Raw genomic sequence first — 10443 nt, forward strand, 5'->3', positions numbered from 1 at the left:
TGCGCTTCTTGCATAATCTAGTATGAGCCCTAGAGAGTGTTAGATGATTCCATTTTCCAAAAGTAGATATGCTTCAAAACGTGCCTCATATAACCACACAGTTAACATTTCGGACATCAAAAAGATGCTGATACCAATTTCCGAAACTGAATAGAGTTGCATCCAACCAAAAAGTTATTTGCTTCACAAAACTGGTATCCTAAGCGCTCTTATCTTACCAAATTGAGCATATTGGCAGGTCAAGAAAAATCATTACAGAAATTTTGTTTTATGTTCGAGCACAGTTTTGTGTCTGCATGTTCCTGGATTCCAGAGACAAGTCTTTAAACATGCTAAAACTTTGTGGGAACGATCAAAGAAAAAAAGGGGAAAAGGAGAACTAAGGGAGCGTCCTTGTTGCAGAATCCGCTCACATTTCCTAAAAAGCTCATTTTGGCCTCGTAATGTTTGGTTTGTAAGATTTTATGTGATAACAACAGATGTTTTTCCAAAGTTTCCTGAAAAAGGTTAATCTAAACACTTAATTGGACAGAAGAGAAAGCGGAAACACATGGAAAGAGACTCACTTGGCATGGCTCTGGCAGACAAGTTCACAGACATGCTTACTATTTGCCCAACCAAAACTCTACTGTGACTGTAGTCTACTGTGGTTCTGGATCTCTCTCTTTTGCCCTATCTGAAGTGTGATGACTGTGAATGCTGATCGTTGTAGTCCCCAGTGGTACTATACCACTATATACGAATAAGTGTAACTGAGTGAAGTTGGACGCTGTTATAAGGGTGAGAGTGACTTCACTTGGGGGCACAAACAATGAAATTGAGGGAGGGTGATGATGCGATGACAAAAGTAGTGTCGATGTTTATGGGGTGGAGAGTGTGATGGATGACGAGGTCAGACAATCACAAGTGACAGACTAGAAGTGCTCATAGACTATGGTTGACATGGGAGAATATGCCAGCACTCTCATGCAGCAACAGCAACTTCAATGAAGACTCGGAGTTTCAATGGATATGGTGTCTTATCTATGGCACAGATTAGTGTCTGTTTTTCTGCTCCTCTTTCAGTGTGAAGATCTGGTGAGATTCTATAGCTGTATAAAGTATAGTCAATAAAAACACTTAAACGCGTATTAACACACAATAACAGCACATTTTACGCAGTAGTGGCTCAATAAAACAACCGGAACGAAGAGATGTTTTGGAATGAATGAATAAGAATGAAAAGGATGGCAGGAAGTGAGCAGAAAGAGTGGTAGTTTGGGACTATCTAACTTCCCTATCTCTCTCTATCTCTCTCTCTCTCTCTCTCTCTATCTCTCTTTCTGTTCACTAGCCAGAGTGTGTGTGTGTGGTAGTGGGGAATCCAGAATGCAATATAAGATGCAATATCATTTGGAGTGGGATGGCCGATCCACAAGAGGAGTGAAAGAGTCCCTCTCTCTACTCCAGATAGATCTTTTCACACAGTTTTATCCTCAAGTGCACTTGCTGTTGCTCTGTCTATATGCACAATAAGTCCCTCTAATACACCAGAATTGAAGTAGAAAGTGTTGTTTTATCCAGTCTGGCTATTTGTACTTTTTCCCTCTTTTCTCTCTCATCTCTCCTTCACTTTTGCACATCCTTTGTTGTTCCAGATGAAGAAGTCAGTGGTCATGATGATGTCCATTGTGCAATAACCTGAAGAGCATCAAAAGCAAACCCAAGACGCAAACTTGGTTACCATTGGAGACTAATTTTTGCTGAAAGTCTTGCTAATTTTTGCATTTTACATACAGGGGGGAGATGGGCAGGTGTGCACTGCCAATACACAGGATGCACTAGCTGTCACACTGCCACAGACAGAGAAGAGACTGTTTCCTGACTGACCGACTGACTGATGGGATATGTGGTAGACAGAGAGACAGACATATGGATGGATGGACTGTGAAGGATTGCAATGGGCAAACTCGAGTTTATTTTGTGCATATGAGCTGTCACCATGGAGGGGGGGGGGGGGGGGGGTGGGGGAGGGTTGCTGTGAATAATGTAGTTGAGTTTGTGGTGTGGAGGAAATGGGTGATCAATCTGGCAAGCCCACTTCTATCCAGCAGCAGTCCAAATCGCACGACAGCCATCACCATCATGATACTTTTTCATAAGCAAAACATCATACACACCCAAGCAACACCCCCAAACTCCCCACACACAGACAGGGGCGGATTCCATGCCGACCCAAAGAGTCAAAGAGTCCACCCTTTGTACTATTTTTAGATATAAAATTCTGACTGACTGAACCTGCGAAAAATAGGTTCTTTGTAGTGCTTTTGGAGAGCTCAGAAAATCAAGTTAGTCGACCTAAAAAAAAGTCAATAAAAAATTCGAAATTGCTTAGAAAATCAAAATCCGCCCCCCTCGTGAAAATCCTAGATCCGCCCCTGCACACATACATGCTCATTCTCATCACAAAAAGGAAATATTGGCTGTGCGGTGCTTTTTCATCTTCCACAACTTGAAGTATTTGCTTATAAACAGGGTTGACAAAAAATACTAGTCATACAATTTCCATACAGGTTCCCATACAGCTCATACGTTTAAAAAAGCGTATAAAAACTCTATCACTAGTTTTTTTTCCATACTATGGAACTGTAAGACTAGCATTTTCCCAGAATGAACCTGTATGGGCAAAAATGGGAACCCGGGTGTCGCTAAAAGCCAAAACGTTATAAGACTATTATATCTTATAAGATTAAATCTGAAATCTTACTAAACTCTTAAATCTTCTAAGAATCAATTCAATTTCTTATATGAATCTTTTAGGAAGCTTATAAATCTTTGAATTGCTGTTCCGAATTGCAACTCGTGGTAAAAGTTGCATAAAGAACGCAAATAGCTCAAAAATGGTCAAATCTGCTCTGGCACTGTAGAGCCTTATTGAACTACAATTTTAAACGTTACAATTACCTGGCTAGGTGGGGATAATTTAACCAAATCATAATCCGAATCAGGGGCGGATTTAGGGGGGCGGGGGTAGCGTACGCCCCCTCCCCCCTCAGGGATTCGACCCCCTGCCGACCCAAAGGGTCCCCCCTCCTTTGATACTTTTTCAGAAATCCATTTTTGGCCGACCGACCCTAAAGTTTTTCTAAAGGCGCCTTTGGCGCCAATATATACTAACTTTGAGGGGGAGCGCGCGCCAAAAAAACGCGATTTTTTTGTCAACATTTTTCAAAAAGTGCCCAAAAACGGTTTTTTTGACTGACTGTTTTTTCAGAAATTTGCCTGCGGCGCAGAAAAATTAGCCAAAATGGGGGCAAAACAGTGCTTTGGGAGAGCTTGAAAATGAAAAATCAATTTGGTCGACCTAAAAAAAAAGGTCGTCAAAATTTTCGAATTTTTTTTGAAAATCCGCAACCCTCCCCCCCCCCCTCGAGAAAATCCTAGATCCGCCCCTGATCAGAATCATAATAAGGATAGGAATATCTGATAATAAATACAAGCCGCGTCGATGTATCTTTGTCATCAACCAATTGTTATTAAAAAAAGGTCACTTGTTGCTCTGCGTTACATCTACGTTAAAGAGTACAATTACGTGCCAAATGGGGTTAGTTATGACCAAATGATAATAATAGTTTGTGTATCAAGCAGGGCTTGATACTCATTTTTGTCAGAAGTTAACCAACCAAAATCACTCAATTGAGCACCAAACGGCATTGGATAACCATTCACAGCTTCCAGTTCTAGAACACAAACCAATCAATTGATATAATTTGGACTTATCTCTATGGTTGCTTTTACTTTCGTGGGTTTATCAAAATTGACCATATCTTCAGTGCAATCAAAACACATATAATGAAATCGATGAGACATACACATGGGTGCTCTGAGTTTCGTCAATCATGACCTGCGATGAATGCGTTTGTCTTTTTTTTGAAACAATACAATTAATTGGCTAATGGAGGAAATAATGACCAAAAGGTAATATTAACCAATAGTAAAAAAAAACAGTATTAATATTGCACTTTCCTCTATTGATTGTACTAGAAAACGGCTCAGTTGAAGCTCTGAGTGTGGTTGCTACTCATACAAGTCTCCGAGGTCTAAAACAGTTGTATTTGGTTTCCATGATTTGATTTATCTCCATATCTGCTTTTTTTCAATGAAGGTGGTCCTGTCATCGGTGTAAACAACAACAATTGATTGGGTTGAGCCCTATCAAACCTGGGAGCTTGTTAGTTTTGAACCCAGCTAACAACATCTAAGAAAAGCTTGAACACTTTTTTATAACTTCAAATTTACGAGGCTAATGCGGGTAGTTATGACCAAATGATAACAAAGAGTAGTAAAGGAGTGAAAGGAGGTGGTGTGAAGGGGTTGGATGCAGACCCCTATGTATTAAGATAGGGAACAAAACATCCGGTCTTCAAGCTATGTAATAAGATAGGAAATATTTTACCTATGTACCAAGATTTTTATAGGTTTTGCTATGTTTTAATATACGCCGTTTGAGATGGCGAGGTGGTAAATTTCAAAAAAATTTTAGCGCCCGATTTTTCCATGTATTAAGGTAGTGTACAGATTTGTCTCGGTAATAGGATTAGTGAAAAAATAAGTAATAAAAACGGGAGCAGGCTTTCCAATGTATTACAAGGGGGAATCTGTTTCCCAATGTATTAAGATAAGTCATACCAAGTTTCAGATAGTAAGTTTCAGAAAGTTTTTGGGGACGGATTTTTCCAAGTATGAGGATAGTGTATAGATTTCCTTATGTATTGGTAAAAAAAATCAATTTAGTAAGAGCGGGAATATTTTGTCTGATGTAAAAAGACAGATTTAACGTTTTAGTTGTTAAGATAGACAGCTTCGAATGGTAATTTGAAAAAATTGCAAAACAATTTTTTGATTCCCGACTTTCCTGTGTATTAAGTTGGAACGTAGATTTATTAAAGTATTAGGATTGGAAATAACATTTCCACATATTAAGAGCTGGTACCAGTTTCTAACAGTTTGGAATTATAATGTTTTAGTATCATGGTAAAAAAAATGAGCGTTTTTGCAGAAATCTCAAAATATGGAAAAAAAAATTCAAAAGTATCAACTTTTTGGCAAATGTTTTGATTGTTTCTTTAATAATTGTGAAATAACTTTAATTGTTTTTATGAAAAAATAACAAACTTAGTTTTAAATTTTATCGTATCATGTAAAGATGATTACATTAAGTTTTCCAGAAAAAATGGATATTTCTCCATTTTTTCAACAAAACTTGGAAACACAATAAGATTTGGTCTAATTCGAGCTAGGCGAAGTGGTTTTTAGTGAATTGACTATGTGCATCTAGCTTAAACGTATCCGAAACCCACTTTTCTCAGAAGAATTGGGAACATAACCAAAGATTTTGAGGTTGAAAACTTTATTCATATAAGACTTGGCATCTGTACAAAAATCCCGGTTTTTGTACCTTTGATATGTATGTTTAATAGGTGTTTTTGTCCATTTGGATGTATATTTACTTAACAATAATATTCCAAATGAACAATATCAGCATTAATTATTGAAATTTGTTGAAAAACAAAAAAAATCATGATTCGAACTTTTCTCAATTTTTTGTCAATTATTAATATCACCACAAAGTCTGAGAAGTTCCAACATCCTTGCTGAAACATGCTTCTAATAATTCATTTTTCTATCACGTTTTTTATTCTGGTATTTAAAAGAGAGAAATTTTGAGGAAACTTCAGAAACAATTTTCAAAAACTGCACCAGTACTTGATTAAATGTATTCAATTTTGATGAAAGTACAAATTTTTCTCAAAATGCAAAGTTTTGCTGCTTGTTCATCTGCATTAGTACTGAGCTGATCTTGGTAAATTCTAAAAACGAACGTGGTTATATTTAAAATAAAATTTCTTCATAGCTGTTCATGAACATGATCTCTCTTTTGCTTCTGCAACCTTAATTATCAGGACTTTCCCCAGAATATTTAAGTTTCAGGTGATTTCCTGCTTTCTGTTTTGTATAACTTCTCGCTATTGAACTCAATTGCATGGAATTTTAGGCAGAACCGGGAAAATTAGGGGGAAATAGAATCAATTCAACAGTATTCTTTTGCCGGCAGAAATAAAATTAGAGGTAAACATCAAACGTCTGAATATTACTCTGTGATTTGTGCAATTTTGTTTTTTACTCTCTTTCTGAGGAAAATGGTCAGCAAAAATTTTTTTGCAACCAATAGCCATCAATTCTTTTGCAAAATTGTTCGTAAAGTCTCTTTTGAATTTTGTTTTTTAAACGAATTTCTCAAAACAGTTTAAATGAGAGCGAATTTGAGCCATTTGAAGCATTTGAAAAAGCACAAGTACAAGGAAGAAACAGAATTCTTAGCTACAAAACAAAAAGAAATACCCATGGAAACCTGTTTCTGACTTTTTGATTTTTCTTAAGTCTAACACAAGAATGTTGTTTGAATTTTAACTCAGAAATAAAAATTGTGCCCAAAACTGCAATTTTAAGTAAGATTGATTGAAAAACTAATATAATTCCTCTTATATTTTCTAAATGAGATAAAAAATGAGGCAACCAGAGGACAAATAGGAAGTTTTCCCGGTTTGTCCTTGAAATCGGTCATCAAATATTACATCAATTTACAGTTTATTTTTCTTTTTTCTTTCAAAAAAATCAGTTTTATAAAAACTCCAGGAAAAAGTCTATCTTTATTTTCTCTAAAAACTTTTTCTTTAAAAAACTTTCTGCAGATTGTTTTTTATGGTGTTTTTTTCTAAACATCAAAATTATTATATGCAAAAGTTGAAAGCAGAAAAGTGATTCCTGTTTTGCCTAATGTCTTCCAAAATAATTCTTTTAGCATGAAAAATTACTCTTATTAAGTAAATAAGTGGAAAAACTTTATCAATCACCAATCATTTTTTTTAATAAAGCAGATTTATCTCCGATAAAATCTCTGAAAAAATAAATAGTTCATCAAATGATATCTGAATACTATGATTCCCAACACTCAAACTATCATCATGCAATCGAAACAATCTTCTAATAGATTAATTTCTAATCCAAAGCAAAATTACAACCAAAAAAATTGTTTGCTAGGATTCTGCAGAAAAAAGTTTTTCGAATCAGATAACTTATGTTCTTGTTGATTTAAGTTTTTGAAGAAATTGTTCAAAGCAGAAATACGTTTTTACCTTAAAAAATTCAAATTCAACTAAATTTTAGTTTTATTTTTTTTAGTTTATCATTTTTTAAAAGTTACAACTGAGAAAAACAAGAATCTCAATGCATGAAAAAACCACTTATCTGGTTGGGAAACGCAGTTGTCCCTGAAACTTCAAGTTTACCAAGTTAGAAGAGTATTAAAAACTAGCCAACCAAAACATTTCAACTAGTCGGTTTTAAGAAAATTTGAAAAAACGTTTCATCAAAACTTTAAAAGTTGCACACGTGTTCAATCACTAGGTTATAAAATCAAAATAATCAAAGAGCTAACGTTAAATAGTTTCCATAAGTCTGATAATCTTGTCGACCTTATTGTGGATTAAAGAGTTTTGTTTTGATTTCCATTGAGAATTTCATGACAACTTGAGCAGTTTTTTTGCTTTCTCGTCAGTCATTTTTCGTCAGTTTTCCCTCAGTTATATCCTTTGAACAAAATCAAAAAAATCAAATTATCATAACCTTATTGTAAAATTTTTTACTGCGTAAAACTTGCTTTTTTGATGTCAGCCACATTTAGATGAAAGCTTGTTGATCCTTTATTCTACATTACCTTCTACATCACAGTTTACAAAACTCAGTGTTTATGCTAAAACTTCGCACTGTTCCATTTACTCTAGTTTTTCTTACTGTATTTTTTTTCAATTATATTTTCTTGTAACGTGTCAGTTTTTTTGGAGATTGCTAAACGTGCACGCAATCGATTTGCGTAAGGTGACGATAATTTCAGCAAAAAGAGAAAACAAGAAGAGAGTGCTTTTTCTTGACGCGCACATTCATTTCCCTGCTGCTGTAAGTACAAAACATTTAAATCGAACAATTCAATACGCCTGTGGGCTTACGATGTCTTGATGCTTATGAGCAAGTGTACTCTCTGCCTCATTCAAGACACACAGTACTTTCGTTTCTGTTCAGTGAAATCAGATCAATAAGTAAACGAATTGAAGCCTTTCTTGCGTTCCAAAAAACATAAGTACATCGTAGTAATTGAATTCTTAGCTAAAAAACAAGTAGAAATAACCAATGAAACCTATTTCTGACTTTCTGATTTTTCTCAAATGAAACACAAGAAAGTCTTTTGAGCGTTAAATTTAAAAATGGGCCAAAGCTGCATCAAATAAAAAATTTAGTATTTTAAGTAAGACTCTTAGAAAAAAAAATTATATCAATCCTCTTTTATATTCTAAATGAGGTAAGACTGAGGCAACCAGAGGAAAAGTTTGAAGTTTTCAATATTTGCCTTTGAGACCCACGCATCGAATATCATATCGATTTAGAGTTTGTACATCTTTTTTTCTACAACAAAGTCAGTTTTTTAAAAAATATTTTAGCAAAAAAACTATCTTTGTTTTCTCTAAGAAAATTTGTTTTAAAAATCTTTCTACAATTATCGTGCAGCAAGTCATTTTTCGAACCAGATAACAAATATTCTAGTTGAATGAAGTTTTCGAAGCAATGGTACAAACCAGAAAAAAAATTTTACCTTGAAAAGATCAAAATCAACAAATTTTTCAGTTTTCATCTTTTCTATGTTAGATTTTAAAAATTTTAAAACTGAGAAAAACATGATTCTCAATGCATAAAAAACTATTTATCTGGTTGGAAATCGCACTATTCTATAAAACTTCAACTTTACTAAAGTAGAAAAGTATTGAAAACTAGCTAACTAAAACAGTTCAACTAGTTAACTAAAACAGTTCAACTAGTCGATCGATGAAAAATTAAAATAAAGTTTCTGAAAAACCAAGTTTAAGATGATAAGTTTCAGAAAATTTTTCGCGCCTAATTTTTCCATGTATTGAGATAGTGTACAAATTTGCCTCGGTATTAGGATTAGTGGAAAAATATCTAATAGGAATGGGAGTAGACTTTCAATCTTTTACAAGGGGAATCTGTTTCCTACGTATTAAGATAAGTCATACCAAATTTCAGATAGTAAGTTTCAGAAAAATTTTGGCGCCCGAATTTCCCATAAAAAACAGAGTGTATAGTTTTCACTATGGTAAAAGAAAATCAATTTAGTAAGAAAGGGAAAAGGTTGTCTGATGTAAAAAGACAGATTTAACGTTTTAGTTGTTAAGATGGTAAGCTTCGAATGGTAAGTTACAAAAATAAAAAAAATGTTTAATGCCCGACTTTCCTGTGTGTAAAGTTTAAGATTAGAAATAACATCTTCAGGTTTTAAGAGCTGGAACCATTTTTTAACAGCTTCGAGTTATAATGTTTTAGTATCATGGAAAAAAATTTGAGTTTTTTTGGCAGAAATCTCAAAATATGGAAGAAAAAAATCAAAAGTATCAGTTTTTTGCAAATTTTTTGATTGTTTCTCTCACTTTTTTTTTACCATATACTAAAACATACATATTGAACATATATATGAAAAGTATAAAACTGGGATTTTTGTACAGATGCCAAGTCTTCTATGATTAAGGTTTTCAACCTCAAAATCTATGGTTATTTTTTCCAATTCTTCCGAGAAAAGTGGGTTTCGGATACGTTTAAGCTAGATTTCAGCATAGTTTCAGCTTTAATGAGTTTTTATTTACAGAGTCAATTAACAAAAAACCACACCGCTTAGCTCGAATTAGACCAAATCTCATCGTGTTTCCAAATTTTCTTGAAAAAACGAAGAAAAAACCGTTTTTTTTTCTGGAAAACATTAAGTAATCATCTTTACACGCTACGATTTAATATAGATTTCAGTTTGTTACTATGTTTTCATTATAATAATTATTGATACTTCACAATTATGAGAGAAACAATCAAAACATTTGCCAAAAAGTTGATACTTTTGAAGTTTTCCTCCACATTTTGAGATTTCTGCAAAAGATTTTTTTTAACATGATAGTAAAACTTAAACATTGTATCTCGGAACTGTGAAAAACTGGTACCAGCTCCCAATAGGTGGAAATGTTTTTTCCAATCTTAATACAAGAACAAATCTGCATCCTAATTTAACGAACAGGAAAGTCGGGCATCAAAAAATGTTTTTTTTTATTTTTGTAACTTACCATCCGAACCTTACCATCTTAACAACTAAAACGTTAAATCTGTTTTTCTACATCAGGCACCCCCTCCCTTTCCTACTAAATTGATTGTCTTTTACCATATGCAAAGCTATACCTTATCCTTTTACATGGAAAAATTGGGCGCCAAAAGTTTTCTGGAACTTACTATCTTAATTTGGGTATGGTTTATCTTAATACATAGAGAAACAGATTCCCCCTTGTAATACATTGG

The 10443-nt window shown here is 34.1% G+C and overlaps 1 protein-coding gene across 1 annotated transcript in view; it reads right to left on the reverse strand.

Moving 5' to 3' along the window:
- Positions 1-1761, reverse strand: part of LOC134845831 (mucin-5AC-like) — a gene marked incomplete in the record, with an annotated part of 112835 nt that extends 111074 nt beyond the window's left edge. Inside the window, 1 exon segment of the mRNA XM_063862920.1 lies at positions 646-1761.
- Positions 1762-10443: the final 8682 nt, after the last annotated feature.

Source organism: Symsagittifera roscoffensis, chromosome 5 (assembly GCF_963678635.1).
Source record: "Symsagittifera roscoffensis chromosome 5, txSymRosc1.1, whole genome shotgun sequence".
Taxonomy (NCBI): domain Eukaryota; kingdom Metazoa; phylum Xenacoelomorpha; order Acoela; family Convolutidae; genus Symsagittifera; species Symsagittifera roscoffensis.